We start from the raw sequence: 24,654 nt of genomic DNA on the forward strand, positions 1-24,654 counted from the left end.
ACACGGGCTGTGGGGTCAGCAGCACCGCGAGCGTGCGGGTTTTTGGCGGGAGCCGACAGGCATGGGCGAAAAACGCCTCTCTCCGTCAAGGTCCCCACGGGCCGCCATCGTGTCGCGGACCCTCTGGACAAGTGCTGCCGCCTTGTGGGCACAGGGCGGTACTGCAGCCCCCCAGCCGGAGCCCGGCCGAAGCGGCGGGAGGGGCGAGGGGCGGGAGCGAGCGGCGAGCGGGGCGGTGTCTGTGAGTGAGGGGAGGGCTGGAGGCGGCTCCGCGGGCCGAGGGCGGCCGGGGCCGGTGCCGGCCGGTGCCGCCGCTCCGTCCGCTCCGGGCGCGGGGCTCGGGCGCCGCCGGGGCCCCCCGGGCCCGGTGCCGGCCCCGCCGGGCCGGGGGCAGCGGGCGGGGGTCTGCCGGCGCGGCGCCGCCTCTGCCTGCCGGAGGAGCCGCTTTCCTGCCGGAGCCGCGCTGCGCCCGGGGCCGGGAGCGCGGCTTCGCATCTTCCAGCCTCCCTCGCTGCGCTGGTTTTTAGGGTCTTATCGATGTGTTTTAAGGATTATGGAGCTGTTCTACGAGCTCTTAGGAATATGTAGGGATTTTTTTTTAAAAGCTTCTTTGGGGGCTTTTAGGGGTGTCTTAAAGTAGGGTATTTTTATTGTATTTTAAGGGCGTTCTGTGGGGGTTTTAAGGCATTTTGAAGATGAGGGGGTTTTTTAGGGCATTTTTATGGGGTTTTAGGGTCTTTTCATGGCATAGAGGCTGAGGGGCAGCTTGAGGGGCACTGTGGGGCCTTGAGGGTGACGGAGGCTGGGAGCTGAGGGGGGAACAGGGGAGGGGACAGTGGGTGACACAGAGAGATGCTGAGGGGGGCAGGGGCAGCTGGAGGGTGACACAGAGAAGCTGGGGGCTGAGGGGCAGAGGAGAGGGATTAAGGGTGGCACACAGGAGCTGAGGGGCAGCTGAGAGGGGGCTTGAGGGTGACAGCCAGAGCCTGAGGGCTGGGGGGCAGAGGGAGGGGTCAGGGGTAAAGGGTGAGGCCTTGAGGGCTGGACAGTCCAGTGGAGATCAGGGCTACAGGGTACAGCTTAGGAGGCAAGTTAGGGTACAGGTACGGCACCCCTCACGCCACCCGTACCTCACCCTAAGCAGCCTTTTCCCTTTTCAGCCCCAACAACAGCAGCACAGCACAGCAAGCCTGACAGCGAGACCACACCGGAAGCCTCCCAGTGGGACAGGGCAGCGACCCTCGCACCAGGACAACGCCAGAACCCTCAGAGGACAACAGGACCCGCTGCTAAAAGGTAGGGATGACATCTGTGGGCTAGAGAGCAACAGGAAGGGGTTTGGAGGCTGAGCAGGCTTCCTTGAGTGTTTTTTTTTTTTTTTTCAGGGCTATTAGGAATATTTAGGGGAATTTTGAAGGCTTTCTCTGGTGACTTTTAGAGAATTGTTATACCTTCCTAATGGCTATTTTTTGAATTCCTTGGTGCATTTTTAGGGTGAGGATGAGGGTCTGACAGGATGCCCACTGAAAATGTGGAGTATTACTGGAGTGCTTTGGGAAGGTGCCAGTGGAGGGCCAGTGGGTAAGGTGCCATGATGGTGGTCTGAAGGTTGTGATTTCTGAGCAAAGCAAGGTTGTTGTGGTTAGGGTTATATGGTGGCAGATTTCTCCAGCACAGAAAAAATCAAGCCCCAAGCTTAGTACTGTCAGTTTGCAACATGTATTTGGAATGAAAAAAAAAAAAAAAAACAAAAACCCTGAGTACTTGGGGGTGGGAGATTTGGACTGGGAGAAATCCTGGGCCGTTTTGACATTAGGGAGGCAAAAGGAAACCTGGGACCAGACAACCCAGGGGGATTGCAGGGCCCTGGGAATAAATGAGGGATATCTACATGGTGAAAGCAAATTCAGCAGCCCAGGTTCCTGGTGTCAGTTTGTAGGGCTCCCTTGGGACTGTCAGGGAAGCACAAGTTTGGGGTGGGGGCAGCTGGGGTCTGAACATATCCTTCCGTGTTCGGATTTTTTTCAGTCAGCCTCACCCGAAGTCCCAGGGGGCTCTGGGCAGAAACACAGGCCATTTTCCCTGGGAAAGAAAACTCACCAGTCCAGGTTCCTGATGTCAGTTTGTAGGGCTCCCTTGGGTCTATCAGGGCAGCACAAGTTTGAGGTGGGGACAACTTCGGTCTCAGGTATGTCCTCGGATGTATGGATTCTTTGCTGTTAGGTCCCAGCTCAGGGCCAGGGGTCCCTGGGGACGTGCTTTGGCCATTTTCCCTGGGAAAGAAAAGTCACCAGTCCAGGTTCCTGATGTCAGTTTGTAGGGCTCACGTGTTCTGGGACTCATGGCAGCTCAGCCTCCTCAAGAGTAGCTGCAAAGTTTCAAGACAGACAGGTGATCTGCTGCTCTCTGGCTCACAGGGATGGATACTGGTGATGAAAATGGTGTTGCTACCTGAAATAGTAAAACTTAAAAAAAATCCAGAAGGTACAGCTGACATGTCTGCTCAGTCTATTCGAGTGTATTTCAGAAAAGGAGAAAATTCTTGGAGTAGATTCAGTTACCCTGGAGGGGTGCAGCATCTTGGAGGATGCTCATTAATGATTTCAAAGGGAAGTGTCACTGAAAGGCAATGTCACAAATCCTCACAAGTGGGTAACAGCAGTCAGGTTAATGTTTGTGGCTCTTCAAAAGCTTTACTTGGATGTCTCTTCAAAACAGTCTGGATGCACTGAAGGAGGGCTGTGCCTTCCTTTTTTCTTTTTGAGTAGCTGCCTGAAGATAAATATAAGATGGACTTTCTTAAAACATAAATGAGAAAACACCCAAGGCTGGGTAAAAGTCTTGAATGCTCAGACTTAAAAGTCATCAATTCCCCAGCAATGTTAGATGAGCCTAAAGTGTATAGGTCAGCAACAACTTCAGCAGGCAGCCTAAAAAACACAAGAAGATTTATTCTCTTGGATATTAAACATGGCATCTTATTCTTTGGCAGCTCATAGGTGATCTCTGCATGGGGCTGCACATGCCTTTCTCTGCGTGTGTGTATTTGCCTGCAAGTGTAATGTGACAGTCCTAAAGCATTTGTGGATGCAGATAAACTAAGTCCAGCTCAAATGTATTCCATAAACAGCTCTTGAGGTACACTCATCTTTGTGTTGTTTCATTTGTTCAGTTCATGGAAAGCCACAGGAGCTTATTAGACTGCTCTGGCCTATGCCCAGGAGAGTCACTTAGGTGGGAATTGGACACCTCTAGCCGTAAACCTATAAAAGGAAGAAATGCATACCATTATTTTTGTTGGGTCTTATTGAATGAACTGGCTGCTCAGCTTCTGCAGAATCCTAAGCACTGTATTTGAAGCCTCCGAGTAAGTTCCTTACTTTGAATAATTGTCCCTGCAGGACTGACATGCTGGAGCAAGGCGGGCACTGGAGGTGAGAGAGCCCCGTGCTTCCTCCTCCTCGTGTGCGAGTTCCTGCAGTGCCGTAAGAGCCAGAGCTGTGAGCTTTTCCTTCGAGGGCTGGGCACGGCCACGGCAGATGGAGGCACGGGAGCAGGAGGCTTCAGGACAGGGCTCTGTGGTGCAGGGAGAGCAGCAGCTCCCGAGCAGCTCTGCGCTACAGGAAGGCTCCAGCTCCTGGCAGCACTTGCTGCTCCAAGGACCACTGTGGTCTCGTCCAGAGCATGTGCTGGGTGGGCTTAGACAAGCAAACAGTGCTGTAGAGCAAACAAAAGCTGTAGAGAGCTGGTGACAACTCCTGAGGCTTCTTCTCCACTAAGTAAGCCATAATGTAACTTCGCTGCCATAGGTTTGTCTGTGAGTGGTCTGTGATTTTGTCTCGAAGATGGGTGCAAATTGGATGATTGGCTGTAGAGTGTGTGCATCTGTCTCTTCTAAGGCTGATGGAGGACTGCAGATCTCCATCCAGAATGTGACCCACAGTGTAACCGGGAGCATATGCTGTGCCATTGGTGATGCATGTGGCAAGGACTAGTGGCCCATTTGTCTGCAGCTTGTCCCCATATGATTTCTTGCATGCCCCGAGGCAGGGTTGGTCTGTGTTACTCGAGTTCCAGAAGGCTGCGATGCTCCAGAGAGTGGCATAACAAGTAGTTCTGACCTGTAAGGGCACTGGTTCCCAAATGCCTCCCAAGCAAGGCTGCTGCTCTCTCTTTGGCTATGCCAAGCAGCACATCTTGCTGCATATGTGGTCACCAGGGTGTGCAGATTGCACTGCACCAAAAGTCTCCGCCACCAGTGCTGGCTGAATAATGTATTTTCACAACAGATGTTATTCTGCATCTGCCTTGTGACTTTTAATTTCAGTTTTCTCTGGGAGCGTTTGGGCAATGATTGTTATCCGGTATGTGCCAGATTCTCACCATTGCCTGTTTCTTTTTGTCAGATTGAGTTTTCCTTTTCTCCAAGGAATTTGCGGCTTTTAAGCAGAAAATAGTTACATTTCTTAGCTGTTTGCCTGTGTGGTTAAAACAGGGCAATGCATGAGGCCAGGACCTTGCTTTGCTTTCAGAACTGATCCCGTCAATGCTTCCTGGCAGTGTTTCCTTTCGCACAGCACCAGGTCAGGACTGTTTCAGCATTTTGCTGGTAGTCAAGGGTGAGTCCAGCCATCCAGGTTGCCCCTGCTGTCCCCATATGGAGGATGCTCCAGCAGACTGAGGTCAGAGTGTGTTATGTGGCCGTGAGCTGAGCCATACACAGTCACTTCTTGTCTCTGGGCAGAGGACTTTGCTCCTCTGTTCCATTAAGTTACCAAGAGTGATCGTTGCTGAAATTACTCTGTTAAATAATCCAGAAGTTTGCCTTTTCCTCCTTTCTTTCCTGAGTTCAGAAGTTGGTAACCTAAGCACCCAGCCGGGCTGTGCATCCCTTAGTGCTGTGTGTGTTACTGGCAGGGCCTGGGGCTTGGGTCCGGAAAGTCTGGCTTGTTTGTTCCCCTGGGTCTGGAGGAATACCGATTTTATTTATTTTATTTTTTGATTTTTTTAATTTAAAAGCTATCCAGCAGTTTGTCAGTTGAAGCAGAAGACAATCCTTTGCATCGATATGTACTCATGTGCACATGCTAATCAGCTGAAGTGTTAAAGCTCAAGGTGAGTGCTCCAGCCTTTAATCAGTGACCAGTCATTGATTTAGCACATCCATCAGTTTCAGGAAGTAGTTCCTCCATTGCATCCAGCTTTTAGAGTACCTTTAGACACTAGAGATACTTTTCAATGTGTAATTGATTAGGTAAATGGTCTCTTAATAGCATGTGCTAAAGAGAGATGTGAAAAGCAGCTGAGCAATATTGCCACTTCTGGGGGTTACAGGTGCTATCAGTCAGAACTGGAAAACACAGAACTGTGACCTTTTATAAGTACTGAGAGAAACACTGAGTTACTGCTGGTCAATTAAAAGCAGTTTGGGTGCTTAATAGTTGTTTCTGATGATACTCATACACAGATGAGTGAGGAGCTACTTGAGGCAATGTGTGTGCAGCTGTCCAGCCAGAACTGAAGCAGCCTCTGGTGAAGGTGAATGCAGAGAGGCTTATGTGGCAGAGGAGCTCAGCAGATGACAGGGGGCTTGTCCACGGACTGAAGGAGGCGCTCGGGATGGGTGTGGGGTATTACAAAACAGCAGATGTCACAGGGATGGAGCAAAGGTTTAAAATGGAAGGAATCAGCCATGAGAGAGTGATGGCCAGATGGAAATCCAGCTAAGGCCCTGAAGTGGGATTATGTAAGGCAAACATCAATGAGAATCAGCTGGAGAGCAAGAACAGCCAGCAGCCAGGCTTGTTTCTTGTCTCTTGCCATAGATGAGACATGTTTTAGGGTGTGCATGATGACTAGAGGCTGTGATAGCTTTAGCTGTAGCTCTTTTGTCTCCAGCCATTGTGAGTGAGTTCTGTGCTTAGTTCTCTGCTCTGGTGCATTGCAGGATTTTTAGGGTAAATATTTTTTCCATCAGTGTAACCCACCAATTGCCAACATCTCGAGGCAGCTGGATGGGGTGGTGAATATGTCATTCTTCTGCTGGTGGCTATCAGAAACGCTTAAGAGGAATATTTAATCTTTGTTCTACATAGTGCTGTGCTAGCAAGTGCTTTCCAATAGGCTGTAATTCCCAGAGCAGTGGGGCAGGAGGTGCTCCATGATCCAGGAGCAGGCTCCCATGTAGTAGGTTGGATGCAAGGCACCCACCAAAGCCTCTCTTATCACTTGCCGCCACAGCTGGACAGAGGAGAGAAAATACAAAAAAGGGTTGAGATAAGGACCAGGAGAGATTGCTCGTCAAATACTGTCACAGGCAAAAGAGAGTCTTATTAGAGATACTAATTGAATTTATGGCTAAATAGTCAGAGCAGGATAATGAGAAACAACATAAAACCTTAAAAACATCATCTTCCCACACCCTCCTTCCCAGCTCTACCTCCTACCCCATCTGTTCAGGGACACAGGCAATGGAGGTGACAATCAGTTCATCAGGGAAAGCAGTCGCTCCCCTGCTGCTCCATGGGGTCTCTCCCATGGGAGACAGTTCTCCATGAACTTTTGCAGCATGAGTCCGTCTCACAGGCAGCAGATCCCTGTGAATTGCTGCAGTGCGAGTCCATCCCACAGGCAACACTCCCCATCACACTGCTGCAGTCTGTGTCCCTCCAGTGGGTGAAAGTCCCTTCAGGCTGCTGCAGCGTGGGCCACCCTACCACGGGTACAGCCTTTCAGGGACAAGCTGCTCCAGCAGGGGCTCCTCCTTCCACAGGCCTCCCACGGGGTCACAGCCTCCTTGCAGGCATCCCCCTGCTCTGGCATGGGTCTCCTCCACAGGCTGCAGGTGGATCTTTGCATCCCCATGGATCTCCATGGGCTGCAGGGGCACAGCTGCCTCACCAGGCTCCTGTGCCTGGAACACCTTCTCCCCCTCCTTCTTCACTGACCTCGGTGTCTGCAGAGTTGTTCCTTTCACGTACTCTCACTCCACTCTTCTCTGGCTGCAATTACAACTGTGCAGAAACTTATTTTTTTCTTTTTTCTGAAACACATGATCACAGAGGCACCACCACCATTTCTCATGGGCTCAGCCTCGTCCTGAAGCACATCCATCTTTGGAGCTGCCAGGGACTGGCTCTGCCAGACATGGAGGAAGCTGCCAGCAGCTTCTTGCAGAAGCCGCCGCTCTGCCCCCCACCCTGCTACCAAAGCTTTGCCTTGCAAACCCAGTACAGTTGTATTTCATTGTTGGTCTGTCTGCACAGGCTATTAATGGTGGGGATCTGCCACCTCTTTGTTCCCCAGTACAAAGGTAAAAAGGATGTCTGCAGCTCCACGTCCAGTTTTTGGGGGTAAGGAGAGGAGTAAGCAGCAAAGGATGCACAAACCCAACTCCCATTCTGCCACGTGACAGGTTTCCACAAGACAGGAACATAACGCACCCTACCTCTGCTCAGAAGAGTGTGGGGAGCCTAAAATTCTCTGTGCTAATTCAGTCAGACTGCCCAATGATACAGCCGAACTGTCAGCAGCTTAAATAGTTTTCATGGCTGTCATTGTGGTTGGGGAATTGCTTCATGTCTGGGTTTCTTGCCAGAGCCTGAGGAAAGGAAGTAGCCAAGACCAGGTGAGAAGCGGTGTAAGGTAGGCGATTAATTTCTGGATTCCTTTGCCACTCACAGAGCAGCTCCTAATGGGCTGGGCTTGGGGAGTCTGGTTTACAGGCACTTGGAAGTGCTGATACCATCTGGTGAAATGTTAGGTGTCTTTTTAAGAGAAAAAAAATGAAAGTATTTCTGTTACAACCGTGAATAAAGAGCCTGGGTGCAGCAGTGACTGCCTAGTAGCAGAGGGACAGAGGCTTCAGGCAGGTTTGTATCCTCCATAGAGCTGGAGCAATGGCAGGATTACTTGCCTGCACGTTCACTGCTTTGAGGGAGAAACAGGGTGGGAGAAATTAATGTAATAGGAAACAGAAGCACAGACTTGAGACTGTGCTTATTTCGTTGCCGCGGTGAAATAAAGCAGGGACATTTGATGATTTTTTAAAATGTATTTATTTAAAGAAAAAAATGTGGCAAATCTTATCAGAAGAGTTTAGGTTCCTGGCAGCTTTACAAGTCAGGTACCCTGTGCCTACATACAGTATTAATAATGGCTTTGCAGTATTTTTGGTTAAAATTTACGTTCATTAAAAATTCTTCAAAGCACTCCGTAATTGGTGAGCAGCATATGAAAGGTTAATGAACATTGAACATGTTTTACAGTTACCTTTGAGAAGGACCCTTTACATCTGTGAATGCCTGCCTGAGGTGGCCTCTGCTTTAGGACTTTAAAGCTTAAAGAAATCCTATATACAGAAGAAATTCGTCCCTGTTACGGTGGCGAGGCCCTAGCAGAGGTTGCCCAGAGAAGCTGAGGCAGCCCCACCCGTGGAATTGTCCAAGGCCAGGTTGGATGGGGTTTGGAACAACCTGCTCTAGTGGAAGGTGTCCCTGCAGGGGATGGGATGAGAAAAGCTTTGGGGTCCCTTCCAGCCCAAACCATTCTCTGATTCTACGATTGTACATGTTGAAAAAGGAGGCTGTGGCCTTACGTGCTTAGGTACAAACCTCCCACCTATTCTTCTGAACATACCAGTTTAGTCATTTATTCTTTCCTTTGTGCTTTCACAAGAAGCCCTTGTGCCCTTCAAAATCTCCGTAGGAGTTTGTGGTCAGTTTCCAGAATAAACAGGGATGGAAACCCGAGCAGTTTGGTGCATCCCTACTTGCTGCTGGAATGATTGTGGATTTGACTGACGGGGTTTTGTTCCTGAACAGAAGAAAAGTTTTATTCCAGTGCCACACTCAAGCGTAGCAGTGGGGCCGTGTGCGTGGCTGACCCAGCAGATGGGGCAGTGTCTTCATAAAGTAAATATATAGTAGCAGTCCTTAAGGATGTGGCCCTTCTGGGAGTGCTTGCATGTTTATGTATCAAAACCATTTACAGAGAGGGAGGGCTCTTTTAATGCAGTTGAACTGCTACGGAAAAATTTTGGTTTCAAAACCATTTAATTAAGGTTAATGAAGTCTGGGACTTGGGCACTGTATCTCGTGCAGTAACGCACGTCTCTGTTCTTGATAGATGTCTTCCATTTGCAACAGTAGTTACATACTGGGGACTCAAATCCCCATTGTCCCCATGCCTTCAGAGTAGGGCAGGCTCTTGTCTTAATTTTACATTATAATCCTTTCCAAATGGAGACATAATGACATAATTAATTGTTGCATTTTGAAACAGTGTGGTCAGCGTGAGGATTTGATCGAGCAGTTCCACTCTTCCAAAAGTACTAAGGTGCTTGCAGATATTTGATATTGAGCTATTTTGGCTCTCAATTGCAAAATGAATAGGTCAGGCAAGGCCTTTGAAAGGAACTTAATAGATACATCTCACAGTCACAGAGAAGCAGGAAACTCTTCTGCTAAAATGAGACTGGGTTTATGAAAGGTCGCAGTTAACCTTTTAAAGTAAGTTTTTGCAGGTCTGCAGAGCAAATACTGCATTTTTAATGGGTATGGGTAGAATCTCTGTTTTACTGATAATGCTCCAAGTTTTATTTTTTCTCCAAATTGGAACAGAGCTTCTTGTAAGCTAAGCAAGCCAGCCTTAAGGCTTTTGCTTTATTGCTTCATAGTGAACTACTGAAATAGCAAGGCATTGAGCAGTAAGTACAAGACGCAGCATAAGCTGCCAAAATAGCAGCAAAATACTTTATTACTGTTGTTATTATTATTACTATTGGTGACTTTTAAGTGCTGTCGTAATTTTTTCAGAGACTGTTGTGACACAAATAGCCACCCAAGTTGGCTTAACTTAAAAGTTCATTTTGTTTGCCTCTATAAGCACCAATCACTTAGAAATTTGGGGAGGGGTCTAAAAAGGACTTCATATAGATACCGGTGTAGGTGGGTGTACAGATGTCTGTACATATTTAGCTATCTATTTATCTATCTTTACATACAGATACATGAAACACTTATAATAACTATACTTTCCTCCATTCCTAAGCTGCTCCCAGAAGTGCTTTTCTGCTGAATTTGGTGTTGCACGTGTGACACGGGGGATGGGTTAGAAACCTCTGGTGGGGAGACAGGAGTTCAAATGCAGTCTTGGGCCTGGCATCTAAACCAAAACAAACTTCTTCCAGGCTCCTAAAGCTTGCTCTGAGCCAACAGACACTTCTCTAGGCTATGTGGGCTGGGGTTCTCAGTAAATAAGTGACAGTGTCATTGCATCATATGGAAAGTTTAGATTGGGAAAGCTGAAATTGTCCTCGCTAAACGTTGGCATGTACTTGTATTTGGTAACATAGAGGCCCAGAGGATGTTTGTCATTGAGTGTCACAGCAGGAAGGAATGCAGGAAAAACCCCTCTTTGGTGGGTTCAGGACAGGATCTGCACCCTGTTATGCTCCTGCCCTGACAGAAGCTCAGCAAGCTCCTGTTGCTCCGTCAGGCCCCTGCAGGAAAGCTTTGAACAATGGTCAATGCAGGAGAGATGTCACAGGTGATGGAGCGTGTTTGTGCCAAGGCACAGTGCAGAAGTGAGCCCTGGCTCCAGTGAATGCCACATATTTTTATGAGTTTTCAGTGTGTTTCCAAAAGTATCCCTTGGAATGCAGAACTGAGGATTAAAACTAATAGCTGGCTGTGTCAATACTGAGTGGTTTTACTCTGTAATGGTAGAATTCAGTGGCCTCTTCACTTCAAAGGTGTCAACTGAAAGGTGTTGTGATGAAAAAGAGGTGGAGATGAACAGTGCTTTGAGAGAGCAGAAATGAAGGTTGCGGGCAATACTGAAGAAGAAGCAGATGCAGGTGGTGAGGGAGTTGGATTTTTGCGAGAAGAGAGTGTTTCTCAGGAGCAGAGAGCCAGCGGGCTCTCCGGGGACAGCAGTGCTGGGGATGAGGTGAGTCTGTGCCCTGCACAGTTCCCTGGCCCCGTGATGGAGAGTTGTCCCAGTGGCTGTAGCTTGGGGGCCGAGTCTCCATCCTCTCAGCTTACCATGGGAGCCTATCCCAGCCCAGCACAGCTCCTGGAAATCTCCCTGTATTCCTGCTTAGACTCTGGTCTTTGGTTTGGTCTGGGCAGTGCCCGGTGCTTTGCTCAGGGACCGTCCAGCCTTGCCCTGTACTTGCACTGCTGACCCCAGCATTTGCCACACTCTTCCCCGGGCTTTGATTGTGTTTCTGGACTCAAAGCTGTGCTTCTGACACTCGGTTTCCTTTGGCCTCGCTATGTGTTAGCTCAGTCTTTTGCTACCAGCCTGCTTCCCTGCTCAAGATTTCAATTGCTGGAGAGATGTGCAGACTCCCTGTAGAGCGTAGATTGGAGAAGCTCAGAAGCCATCTGAGGGCCTCCCCCAGAAATAAGCCAAGGGTTTGGTGCCTGTTTAGCTTCTCCGTGTTTGGCAAGTTCAGCTGTGCAGCCTGCCCTACAAGCAGGCATTTAAGCTAGATCATACTCAGAAGTCTCTCTTAGGCAGAGATAAATAATTGCTTCTACACTCAAGTTTCCCACCTCAGCCTGGGAACACAAGATGTGGGGCAGAATCAGTGAGGAGGGACCCAACACCAACTGCCTGAAACGCACGATATACCCTCAGAGAATGCAGCTGCAGTGGCTGAGGGGATCTTTGAGGTCCAGGAAATGAAATGTCTTAGGAACAGGCTATCAGACTGTCCCTCTGGAATTGCAGCTAAATTTAGGTTGCAGATTATCAGAGCATCCATTTGCTCTCTCCCTGGCCATGGCAATGCCTGCACAATTCCACAGCACATTCAAGAGGATGTTAGCAACTTGCTCAGTCTGAGGATCATCTGTTTCCTACCGATGGGTCTTTGCCCACCCTCTCCTTGCTGGAGGGCATGAGGAGCCCTCAGTCTCAAGGAGCTCTTGCCTTTTTTGGCCCTGTGGAAACCACAGGAGAGAGTGGAGCTCTTGCTGAAATTGGATCCAGTATATTACAGGAGTGATGACTTCCAAAAGTGTCCTAAGGTGGTACAAGTCAGCATGCTGGCACCCTCAGTCTCTACCCTCATTATTTCTGACAAACACTGTTCTGTTTCCTCAATTATTCTTGTATTTGGAGAAAAAGAGTGTTCACAGCCTTGTTCTAAGGACACGGTGCAGGGATAAAGATAAGTTTCAAACCATTACGTAAGAATATATAACATAACCCCAAACGTAACAAACACAGTGGATCATATAGTGCCTCTACACGCCTTCTTCCCTCAAGGAACTTTAAATGTTCTAAGAGTCATAAGCATATTTAATTACTGGGGAATGTTTAAGCACAGTTTCTTGCAAAGGAGGAAAGAAGAGGACTGCTAGGATCCTTCCCGCTGGAGGTTTTGCGTGGTTAGTGCCTTCTGCTCTGATGGAAGGCCTTGGTATAGAGGATTCCTCTGGCGGAATCCTCTGGTATGCTGGCAATTAATTAACTTTTCCTACCTTGCACACATGGAGATAGTGAACAAAAATCCTCCTCTATTTGTGTCAGAAGGTTATTGAGAGACTGGGTTCGAGAGAGTGACTGCCTAAGAAAAATTCTCCTAGCAGCCACCTCAGAAAGCCTCAAGAAGGAAGCAGCCTTGGCTTCAGTGTTCCCACTTGTCCAGCACAGGCACCTGGCGTGGGTTGGCTTCACCTTCTCACAGGCACGGTGAGGGGCACTGCCTGTCCTGGGGCGCTGGGGCACTGCAGCCCAGCACATCCAATTGACTTTTACATTTCCAGCTCTTAGGAGTGAGTTCTTCAAAGTCACAGCTCTAGCAGCAGCAGGAGAAAAATCTCCTAGAGGCTTTCATGAGCAGCACTTAGGCTCTTCAGAAAACAGAGTCCAAGGCCACTTCACTAGGACTACTCTGGAGAAGGACAGAAAAGAGAAATTCAGCCTAGCCTCACCCCCACGACTTTGATTACCAGCTGAGGTAGGGTTAAATGAGTATTTAAAGAGGTTGGGTTCACTGACACCTGCTGGGATGCATTACCTCTTGTTAGGATGATCTAAGAGTTCTGCTGAGCTGAAGTAAAAGGCTTATATTTGTCCTCTTTGGGATGAAGGGGCTCTCAGTTGGCTTCAGTTCTTGTAAGTTGCCCTGATGATGCTGTAATGGAACAGGCTGACCTGTGGTTTAGAGCTTGCTGAATTAAATTAGTCACAGGTGACAAATGCAGTGTCCACAGAAGTCCCTCTCTGTCTGCTGAGCTGCAGCTCTACTTTGGGGGGTAATGAGTAAGTAAGGAATAAACGCATTTTGACTTTCAGGGTTCGAGCTGCACTTCCAGCTTTTTTAATTAAATAAAACATTATAAACTCAGCAGGCTTGCTCTGAAGACCCTGAAAATCACAAAATCATTAAGGTTGAAAGGGACCCACCAGTGGAGTCATCTTGTACAATGTCCCTGCTCAAGCAGGAGGAAAATGTCTGAAATCAGAGTTCAGTTCCCTATTGCAACAGTGGTAGGGTGGAATTTTGTCTCTTTTTCGAGTTTATGTTAAAAGGTGTAGGCAGCTGTGATGGAAAATTGTAAAACTGGACGTCTTGCTGACCAAGCCCAGTGTTCCTTGACTTTAAATGCTGCACAGATATGAGACTACCTAAGTTTGTGATCCTCCTGCTAGTAATCCGAGTGCAAGTGTGTCAGGGATATGGAAGTCCTAGAGACCAAGCACTGAGTCATTACAAAGGAGAAATACATGTCAAAGAGAATCGTGCAGGTTCTTGCCAAAATGTATTTATTAGGAGATGGACCCTGAATTTTTCAAATCCTGCTGTAGGGCAGTGTCACTTGGGCTTTGCCCTAAGGTGGAATTCTAAGTATGCCAGGTATTCCTCTTTATTCCTCCCACTGTTAGATTAAACTGTGGCACTTTGTGTCCTAATCCAAGAATCAAAAGCTGTTCTTTCCCTGGCTGGGACGGGTTCCTCAGTCCTATGAGGGTAATACAGAGCAACAGACAGCACTCAAAGCTCCTGTCATATGGCACTGAGGGTGCACATTGTACAAGCAAAAGGAAGAACTGGAGACTATAGGAGATCAACCTAATGAACAGCTCCTGAGCTCTGCGGAGAAGTGATACAGCTCCCTGGAGCACTGCTGGAAGTAGCAGAATAATTGGCTGCAAATAATGCTGTCCAAATGGAGGGCTTTTCTGTCACAGAAATGGAGAAAATGACTTTCATTATTCAGTTAGCTCCTGGCACGCTGGTTTCAGTGGTGCTTTTGACGCAATCTGAGCCTCCAAGGTGTGGTACCAGAAGAGGTGTTGCCAGCTTCTCCTAAGGCCACCATACAGACATGCGAGTATGTGAAAGTAACTGATAGCTCTAGCTCTAGTTCTGGTTAGAGATGTAGGGAATGCCCCTTTACTATGATAATATGCTGTAAGAGCATCTTCAAAAGGAAGGTGTCAGAAATTCTTTAGTGTTATTTTTGTGCTGTGGTCTGCAGAGGTGTAGCTGTCATTCCAGAACTATTTTTGTTTTGATGGTTTGAGGCATTGTGGGTTTGAGTCAGGAATAATTTTTTGTTAAGTTTATTTGTGATATTTAAAAACCCAGCTCCACGTGGCAGCTCATATTTCCAAGTGCTTTATTTAACAGGAAGCTGGTTTGTTCCTTCTTGTGAGTAGGATCGTTGGCTTTGCATGGGCAAAGCCACTCCGGAATTTCAGGCTAAGAAAAGAGTTAGGGAACTCTTTTTAAACATAGTCCTGGAGAGGTAGCAAGCAGCTTGGCTTGGTGATCCTGTGGGGAAATAGAAGAATATCTGTTCTGATTTTTGTCTTCTCTTTCTTCCACAGCTGATTCTGTATCCCTGACTTCCCTTCACGTCAGGGACACGTGGCTTGGAGTACAGGAGCTGGATTTGTCAATTAGCTGCGGCAGGTTGGTGCAGGTAACGAATTACAGGTGACTTGGAAACTGGGGAACAAAGGGAAGGATCTGTTATGTCTCTTAGCAAAAAAATTGGCTCCATCAGGGCATTAATTCAGGGGACTGACACTTCACCTTTAACGTTCTGCCCTGCTCCATCCTCATCGCCGTGAGCCATGAGAGCCTCCTGAGCTGTTCTCCTATAGACCTACCTTGCCTGGTCAAAAAACAAATCAGTATTTTATTACTGGGTGCAAACTCAGGGGGAAGATTTTATTCAACATCTCTCAGTGGGACATTAAAGCTCCAAATTCCCTTTTCTGGAACACTTTGAGAAACAATATTACTTCTGTAATTTTTATTACAGGCATTTTTATCTTTTTGAAGAACCAAAAAGACTGCGTGTGTGCCCTTCATATCCATCCTCTGTCTAATACAGGACAGGAGAAGAAGGCTGCAGAGCTTCCTACACTGGGGTGTAAGTAGCCAGTATGAATAGAAGACTGGGCTAGGGAATTAGGACGGTTTGCTTGGGTTTAAAAAGCTTGAATGGCACTTCAAGACATTTATGTCAGACATGGTTTGTTTTTATTACCCTTTTTTTAATTTAAAAAAAACCCACACACACACAAAAAAACCACAAACCAAACCAAAACAAAACCCTAATCCATCCCTGCTGCTGCGATGTGGGACCAAAACCCGCGTTCCCAGCGCTCGGAACAGGTGAGAGGTGGAACTAAAGCCCAAAGGATTTTCTGCTCAGTGACTGTAGCTGAGTTTTACTGGGAGCTCTCTGGGAAATCTGGCACATCGTTCGGGGATGTGGCCATGAGGGGAGCGGAGCCCAGCTGCAAACAGGCAGTGCCGGAGCGAGAACCTCTGCAATGCAAACCGGGCTTTCTTCCGTGGAATCCCGGCTGTGTGCTGCCCCAGGGCCTTTGTACAAATAGCGTCACCGGAGCTGCACATTCTTTGTGGTAGGGATGGGATTTTGGGGGGGGTCAATAAAAAGGAGATTTAAAATGAGGGAATTGCTTTTACGTGCAACTGTTCTTGTCCTAAAGGGGCCATCAGCTCTGTCCCGAGAGCTGAGTTACGAGTGTGTGTGTTGAAAGAGCCGCAAGCCTTTAGGGGCTGCAGTTTGTGTGCCCTGTGCTGAGGTGCCCTGAGGAAATGTGTGAGCCGGAGGGAGCCGGGGCCGGGCGGAGGGAGCCGAGCTGTGGGAATGGGCGAATGGAGGCGGGTGCGGGCGGGACTAGGCGAGCGTGGGCGAAAGCGGCCGAAAGGGGCCGAGGAGGCGAGCGGAGCCGAGCTCTGCCGAGTTCAGCCGAGGCGAGCCGAGCTTTGCCGAAGAGGCGAATGGAGGCGAATGCGGCCGGAAATAGCCGAGCGTGGCCGAAAGTAGCCGAAGCTGGCCGAGGAGCCGAGTCCAGCCGAACGGAGTCGAGCTCTGCCGAGCGCAGCCGCCCGGGCCGGGCGGGGCGCTGGGGCGGGGCCGGGGCGCCGGGAGGATCCCCTCCTGTCCCTCTCTCTCCCGCTCCATCCTCCTGCCCGTATTCCCCTGAGTGTACCCTCTCTTTCCCCCGTTTCCGTGTCCCCCCCAAACCCGGCTCCTTCCTGTCCTGTCCTGTCCCTGCCCCGCTGCTCCGTTCCATTCCCCCTCTCTCCCTCCTCTGTGCCCCGTCCCTCTTGCTGCCCTGCCGGCCTTTCCCTTCCCCGCCCGCTTTCCTCCGCAGCCCGACCTCCCTCCCCGCCCTTTCGCATGTCCCGCTCTCCCTCCTCTCTTCCCGTCGCCCCTTCGCTTCTTTCCCCCGCAGCCGCGGGGCTCGGGGCGCCGGAGAATAAAGCCCCGAGGGCCGGAGCCCGGCGCCCCCCGGGCCTTGCGGGAGTCCCCGCACGGGCCCGGAGCTCTCGGCGGATCCCCCGCGCCGCTCGGACCCCGCCCCGGCGCTGCCGGACCTGCGGCTCCGCCGGCATCGCGCTGCGAGCGGTCCCCGCTCCGTGCCGTGCCGGCCGTGCCGCGTCCCCGCCGCCTCTGCCGCTCCCTGTTTCTGCCCCTGGCCCGCGACAGCGAGGCGGGGCAGGAGCTTCGAGCCTTCTGGGGGCTGCCCCCCCTTCCTTGTTGCGGCGGAGTCCCTTTCTGGGGGGATGGAGGTGTGGGAAGGGCTGGAAGGGAGTGCTGGGCTGCTGTCCGGGGCAGTTGGACTCGTCCTGTGCCTTCTTCGGGGGTCAGGGTTAGGGGCTGAAGCCTCGGGCCTCTGATGGCATTTGGGGCACCCCAAGGTCGCTAGGAGAGGGACGCACACTGCGGTGGAGGAGCGGGTGGGTGGCGAATGAGGGGAGGGGGTCACGCTGGGTGCCGTCCCGCAGAGGGACCCAAAGCTGCCCCAAAATTCCCTGGGAGGGGTGTGTGTAGAATACTAAAACCTGGCAAGTGTTTCGTTTTCACAGCTATTGGTAAAGAATAGGAAGCTATGGCTAACCTCTTTTGGAAAGAAGCCCTCTCTCTATCCACTCATTTGTACCCAGGAATGTAGGAAACTCTGACTGTGGATGGGCAGTAGTTTTGAAAATCATGCCCTAGCCTTTTTCTCTAGGAACGAACCAAGCAAGTGCCCTGAAACCAGCGGAGCAGCTGCAGGGGCTGAAGGGAACAGAAAGGGCTCCCGGCACCTTTTGCCTTCGTTCTCTGCCATTCCCCCAAACGTGTCGCAGTCCCGGAAGAGGCGTTTGTCATGCAGCCTGCCAAAATAAAGACCTGTAAAATCCTAGTTCTGCCTTTTGTTTAACGTGTTTTTACTTCCTATTTATATCATCACAGAAAGCAAGGAAAGAATAAATATGTCTGGTTCCCACTATTGCTCCATGCATGCATTTTTAAAGGCTGCTGTACTTCTGTCCTCTTTTTCCACTCCAAGCTTGACTTTTCCCCTCCTTTTTCGAGGTCTGCTGCTTTGGGTGTCCCAAGCAGGGCTGGGTTCCTCGGCAGGGGTCTTAGGAGTCGGTGCCGATTCTGCTTTTTCCGAAGGTGTAGCAAAGTGTGCCAGCAAAAGGACTGTTTTCTCCAGGGGAAAGCTTTCTTTCAATCACCATCAGTGCATGTATGTGTTTTAATTGTGTAACCAGGTGGATTAAGAAAAGCCGACAGCCGTAGCAGATTTCTGTTGAATCTGTATCTGTGAGAAGTGGGCTGTGTGCTGGAGACGGAGAGACGCTTTTGGAGAGTGGAAACAGCGGCAGGTGTGAGCTATTAGGATGATGAGGGCTCAGAGCAGGCCCCAAGTGTGAGCTGTGAGGATGATGAGGAGGGCTCAGAGCAGCCCCAGGTGTGAGTTATTAGGATGATGAGGGCTCAGACCAGCCACAGGTGTGAGTTGTTAAGATGATGAGGGCTCAGAGCAGCCACAGGTGTGAGCTGAGAGGATGATGAGGAGGGGGTGGCTCCTCCGGCGGATGATTTAGGGGGTTTTCCTCACATCTCTTTTGCACGGAGCTGCTGGAGGAGAGGAGTTTATGAGGGGCTCCCGGGGCTGTCTCCTGGAAGGACGGTGAGTGCTTTGGACAGGGTCTGGGGGATCACCTGGATTCGTGGAGCATTGCTCAAAGGAGGAGCCGAGGGACAAACCTTTGTGCCGAGAAGCAGCAGCCGAGCAGGTGAGCTGGTGCGCTTTTTTAGCCGGGACTTTTCTCCTTTCCCTTGAAATTTCGTCATCCTGAGGTTGAATTGGAGGGGGCAGTCCTGTGGTCCCGCCTTTTAAGGGGTTTGGATTGAGGTAAGAAGCCCCCTTTTGCCATCATTTGAGGCAAGCCGCTTCTTTTCTGCTCTTCTAGGGGACGCAGTTGAAGGGGATCCCACATTTCTTTTCCCTTGTTGGAGGGAGGTGAGCGCCGGAGCGTGGCGTCAGTGTCGGGGCTTCAGAGGAAGGGAGCTGCAGCCGTGGCAGCGCTGGCAGGGCGGGGATCGGGCTGTGCCGCTGCATTCGGGGCGCTTCTTCTGCCCCCGGCCCGGCAGCGAAGGGTCCGGCGCGGAGCCCTGCCGGCAGTGCCGGGGCTGGCCGGGGCGGAAGGGGAGCTGGGCGCGGCTGGGCTGCCGCGGGCCCGCCGGAGCCGCGCCGGTGCGAGCCGTGCGGAGCCGAGCGGAGCTTTGGCCGGGCCGGCGGGCGGGGGAGGCGGCGCGGGCGGGGCCGGTGCCGGCCGGTGCCGCCGCTCCGTCCGCTCCGGGCGCGGGGCTCGGGCGCCGCCGGGGCCCCCCGGGCCCGGTGCCGGCCCCGCCGGGCCGGGGGCAGCGGGCGGGGGTCTGCCGGCGCGGCGCCGCCTCTGCCTGCCGGAGGAGCCGCTTTCCTGCCGGAGCCGCGCTGCGCCCGGGGCCGGGAGCGCGGCTCCGCATCTTCCAGCCTCCCTCGCTGCGCTGCTTTTGAGGCGCTCCTGAGGAGTTTATTGGGTCGTAGTTGGTGTATGAGAAGGGTCACGGTGTACTTGTTGGTTGTTACGGTTCTTGGTTCAGGTGCTGTGACAAGGGTTTTTTTGGATTGAGTTTGTTGTTGGATTTTTTTTTTTTTTTGTGCGATATGTTGGATTTTTTTTTTTTCGTTGTTTTTATATTATAAAAATATAATTGTTGTTATCTTCTTAAAGGATATTTTTTTTAAGGTTTACAATAGTTTTTATGGGTCGTAGCATGAAGTACAGGGTTGGTTTTTAATTAGGTTGTGGTGGCTTTTATTAGCGCGAGTATGTAGTGTTAGTTTTGGTGGGTTTGAGGTAGTGTCCTGTAGTGAATTAGTGAGGGGTTTTTTTTAAATGTTGAGTATTGCTTTTTTAAAAATTCTCTTATAGAGGTTTTATTCATTTGGTTTGTTTAATTGTCGTGGATGTTATATTGTTACCGGTAATTTGGGAGTTATCGTTTATGGTTACATTTATCTTTTGGTGACGTGTTTATTTCTTGGTGGTATTGGTATTTTGATGGATTGAGGCATTATGGGTTTATTGAGTTAGGAGTAATTTTTTTGGTTGTTAATTTCAGTTTATTTATTTGAGTTTTTGTTTTAGTTTGATGTATTTGTTGGTTGCTTTTTATTAGTGGTTTTTTTTAGGAACTTGTGTATTTATACGGTGGATTTTTTAGGTAGTTTTTTATTTGGGTGCTTTTTATTGTCTAGTGGTTTAGATTTTTTTAATATCGTTTATTACTTTGGTTTTTAAAGATAACTTAGCAGAGTACTGGTTACTCTTTGAGTTAGTGTAGAGATCTGGTTTTCATTTTTAGTAGCTTTCAGGGTCTCTTGTATGGTTTGAAGTTTAGTATGTTGGTTGGACTTCTTTTTCTAGGGGGTTTTGTGATTTGTGGGTTTCTATAGGGCTATTTTTTATTTTTGTTTCATTTTTGTGATGTGCCTCACTAACAACTGGTAGTAAAAAGAGTAGTTTGGGGTTTTTTTTGCTGGTAGTTGGTTCTATGGTGGTGTATTTTTAGTTTCTGTTGTTTGTTTTTGGGTTTCTTTTGTTAGAGATTAAAGTTTTTATTTTGGGGTTAATTTGTAATTATTTTTAAGGTTTTAGGGCGATTGAGATTTTTTATATGGATGTCCTGTATGATAACAGTTAATTTATTTGCTTTATGTGGCATTGATGGCAGGGTAGAGGACATTTTTGTCTGTGTTTTATTGTTTGTTTCTGAGGTGGTTTGGCATTTTCTTATAGGTTGGGGTTCTTTTTGTTGGCTCATGGAGCCATTCTGGCTGTTTTTGATGAAATTGGTGGGAATTTGATGTTTCTTTTGTTATTTTATTTTTAGGAATTGGATCTTTTCAGTAGGCTTTTTGATATTCCTTTTTTTTTTTTTTGGTGGTGTAATAGTCTTTTAGAAGAATTTGGATGATTTTAAAAAATATTTTTGTTATACTTTTCATCTAATGTTGTTGGATTATTACAGATGTTTTGGAGTTTTATTTTTTTAAGTTTCATTTGGATGAATTTATGCTAGATGGTAGGATTGTGTTTTTATTTTTGGGGTAGTTGGTTGTAGGTGTATTGTATGTTTTTCAAGTGAAGGTAAATTGAGGTTTGTATTCAGTTGTTAGAGGAATGGAGAAAAATATTGGTAATGTTAACAGTGGTGTGTTATTTTGTGGTTTTTGATTTATAGTAAGTCTGGTACAGTAGTGTTTAATGGTGGCGTTATTTAAGGTATGATAGTTTATAGTTAATTCTTATTTGTTTTAGATTTGTGTGTAGGTTAGAGGAGGTTGTTGAAGGGTGAGTGGGTTTTGTAGATTAATTTTAGTGTTTCAGTTTATAGAGCATTTTTTGGATGGGAGTTACGGTATTTTGAGTTGTTTGGTATTGCTGGTGATGTATTGTTGAAGTCGTAAGGGGTATTTGTTGTTTTTTTTTCAAGAAGGTTTATTGTAGATAGTTTTAGATAGTTGTGGTGGGTTGCTTAATTGTTTTATGTTTTTTGGCTTTTTAGTAGTTGTTTGAAATATGTTAGAGTTTTTTGGGTTTATTGAAATACTTGATTTTGAGGAAGTTCCTGTTTAGAATGTATGATTTTTTTTTTTGCTTAAAATAAAAATTTTATATTTTATTTTTAGTGAGGTTTATTTTTTTTTTTCTTTTCTTACTGCTATATTTTGTGATATTTGTGTTAGGTTAGTAATAGGAATAGCTTTACTCTTATACGTTGAAATGAGAGTAGTGTGTAATGCGTACTGGTGTTCATAAAAGTTTAATATTTTTATGGTTCTGATGTGTTAGGTTAATGAATTTATAAAGTTTACAAGACTTTTTTTTTTTTTTATTTCGATACAGGCAGGGTTATCTTAGTTTCAAGGATTTTTTGGCATAGATTAAGAGGTCTTATTGAGGGGATAGGACAGGGTGTCTCTGTCAATCTATTTGGATACTGGGTAAATAAAATTAATATTTTGGTAGAATTTTTGGATTTTGTTAGTTTATTTATTTATGAATTTGTGTGCCTGCAGTTGTAGTGTCTCTCAGTATCCATTCATGTTTGTGTGTGTTAGGCAGTCCACTCGTGTACCAGCGAGTCCCCCCTGCAAGCGGCCGCAGAGCCGCTCCTTCGCTCTCCTGGGAATTCGGGGAGCGGCACACGGCTCTGCGACGAAGCCTTGACCTTTGTCACTTGAAGGTGGCACCAGGGAGCCTCAGGAGCAGACGAGGAGTTGCTGTAAGTCGGGGAACTACTAGTGAGGGGGACCAGGGTCCACTCGAGTTTTGGGAACGCCACCTCACCTCGCCTGCTCTTCAGCCAGGCAGACCCTGCCATGAGAGCGTGGGTGAAGCGTGTGGCCCGAGGAGCCTGGCGTTCTCAGGAGAATAATGGTGAGCAGCAGGATTGCTGGGTTTTGTCCATTGTGCAGCTAAGATCATGCAGTGATGTTTGGTGTTCTCGATTGTAGCTGAGCACGGGACCACAGCCCGGTGACCATTGGACATTCCCCGCAGGCGAGGCAGCCTCCATTGGCACGCGATGTGGATTCTCATCCCCAGATGCCTGAGAGATAAGTTGAGTGCTCAGGCCCACAGTGGGGGTGAAAGCGGGGTGCTCTCATCCCCAGATGGCTGAGAGATAACTATAGGGGTCAGGCCCACATTGGGGGTGAAAGTGGGGTGCTGGGAGGGCCTTATGAATGAGCTTTGGGGGCAGGGATGTGCAAGAAGCATCTCCTAAGGCCATCTAAAGGCAAAAAGTGTCTGTTTTGATCACAGTGCTGAGGTGCTCAGGGCAGAGCAGTTGCGGTGTGTGTCCTGTCACTTGTCTCTGGTGCACTGTGTGTTCTTTGGGTCTCTCGGTCCTTTCTTCTCCTCAAAAGCTCTCTCTCCCTATCCTGTGTCGTGGATGTCTGCACGTATTTTTCCTGGAGCTGTTTTGCCCTGCTGCATAGCCTGTAACAACACAAGTCCTGGGGACTTGAAATTGGCAGTGCAGGGTGTAGTTGGGCTCTAGATTGTATGGGGAGATTGGCTTAATATGTTTAGTCGTGTTAAGTTGTCCTGCAGCCGTTTGACACCAGTCCTAACTTTCTTTCAGATGCTGACAGTTCAAATCTGTGGCCAAGGGCCCCAGTCCTGGGTGAGGGTTTTCCCATGAGCAGGTCAGTCATTTTTTGCATTTGCAGGGGATGCTTGAATGGTGTCTTTGTCACAGCGGTGTTCTTTGCCTTTATTTTCAGGAGGTCCAGGCAGATAGCAGCAGTCAAGGCCAAGTGTGCCAGGTGAGCAGTGGGCCAAAGCAGTTGTTTGTGCTCAGGTTTCAGGTTTTGGAGCAATTGTATGTATCTGTTCTTGTTTGTGTGTTTAGGGAATCCACCCAGAGTATGCCAAGCCCCTGTCACCAACAGCTGATGGCCTGGATTTCCTGTGCTTGTGAGCCCTCTGGATGTATTTTAGGACTCTGAGATGAAGCCTTGAAATTTTGTATTTCACGATGGCATCCAGGGAGCCTTTGGCAATGGCTGAGGAGTTGCGGTGAGTTGCCGAGGTAGGGAGGGGGAGCCAAGGTCCACTCGTGTTTCAGCCATGTCGAATCACTTTGTCTCTTCTTAACCCAGGCAGATCCTGCGATGACGGTGGCAGCCTCCGAGCCTGGCCAAAGTGCGTGGCCCGAGCATTCTTAGGAGAACGGTGAGTAGCAGGATTGCTGGGTTTTGTCCATTGTGCAGCTAAGATCATGCAGTGATGTTTGGTGTTCTCGATTGTAGCTGAGCGCGGGACCACAGCCCGGTGACCATTGGACATTCCCCGCAGGCGAGGCAGCCTCCATTGGCACGCGATGTGGATTCTCATCCCCAGATGCCTGAGAGATAAGTTGAGTGCTCAGGCCCACAGTGGGGATGAAAGCGGGGTGCTCTCATCCCCAGATGCCTGAGAGATAACTATAGGGGTCAGGCCCACATTGGGGGTGAAAGTGGGGTGCTGGGAGGGCCTTATGAATGAGCTTTGGGGGCAGGGATGTGCAAGAAGCATCTCCTAAGGCCATCTAAAGGCAAAAAGTGTCTGTTTTGATCACAGTGCTGAGGTGCTCAGGGCAGAGCAGTTGCGGTGTGTGTCCTGTCACTTGTCTCTGGTGCACTGTGTGTTCTTTGGGTCTCTCGGTCCTTTCTTCTCCTCAAAAGCTCTCTCTCCCTTTCCTGTGTCACGGATGTCTGCACGTATTTTTCCTGGAGCTGTTCTGCCCTGCTGCATAGCCTGTAACAACACAAGTCCTGGGGACTTGAAATTGGCAGTGCAGGGTGTAGTTGGGCTCTAGATTGTATGGGGAGATTGGCTTAATATGTTTAGTCGTGTTAAGTTGTCCTGCAGCCGTTTGACACCAGTCCTAACTTTCTTTCAGATGCTGACAGTTCAAATCTGTGGCCAAGGGCCCCAGTCCTGGGTGAGGGTTTTCCCATGAGCAGGTCAGTCATTTTTTGCATTTGCAGGGGATGCTTGAAGGGTGTCTTTGCCACAGCAGTGTTCTTTGCCTTTATTTTCAGGAGGTCCAGGCAGATAGCAGCAGTCAAGGCCAAGTGTGCCAGGTGAGCAGTGGGCCAAAGCAGTTGTTTGTGCTCAGGTTTCAGGTTTTGGAGCAATTGTATGTATCTGTTCTTGTTTGTGTGTTTAGGGAATCCACCCAGAGTATGCCAAGCCCCTGTCACCAACAGCTGATGGCCTGGATTTCCTGTGCTTGTGGGCTCTCTGGATGTATTTTAGGACTCTGAGATGAA

General features: G+C 48.9%; 2 long non-coding RNA genes across 2 annotated transcripts in view; both read left to right on the top strand.

The window, feature by feature from the left end:
• The first annotated feature begins 601 nt into the window (after positions 1–601).
• LOC144248925 (uncharacterized) overlaps positions 602–24,654 on the top strand; it is a 109,200-nt gene continuing 85,147 nt past the window's right edge. Inside the window, exon 1 of the long non-coding RNA XR_014955056.1 lies at positions 602–1,296. This is a non-coding gene — a long non-coding RNA (uncharacterized LOC144248925). The remainder of the gene's footprint in view (positions 1,297–24,654) is intronic.
• Positions 14,346–15,949, top strand: LOC146767743 (uncharacterized). The gene is made up of 2 exons (XR_014955055.1): positions 14,346–14,945; positions 15,291–15,949. It is a non-coding gene; the product is annotated as an uncharacterized LOC146767743 (long non-coding RNA).

Source organism: Lonchura striata, chromosome 4 (genome assembly GCF_050655825.1).
Source record: "Lonchura striata isolate lonStrDom1 chromosome 4, ASM5065582v1, whole genome shotgun sequence".
NCBI classification, from domain to species: Eukaryota; Metazoa; Chordata; class Aves; order Passeriformes; family Estrildidae; genus Lonchura; species Lonchura striata.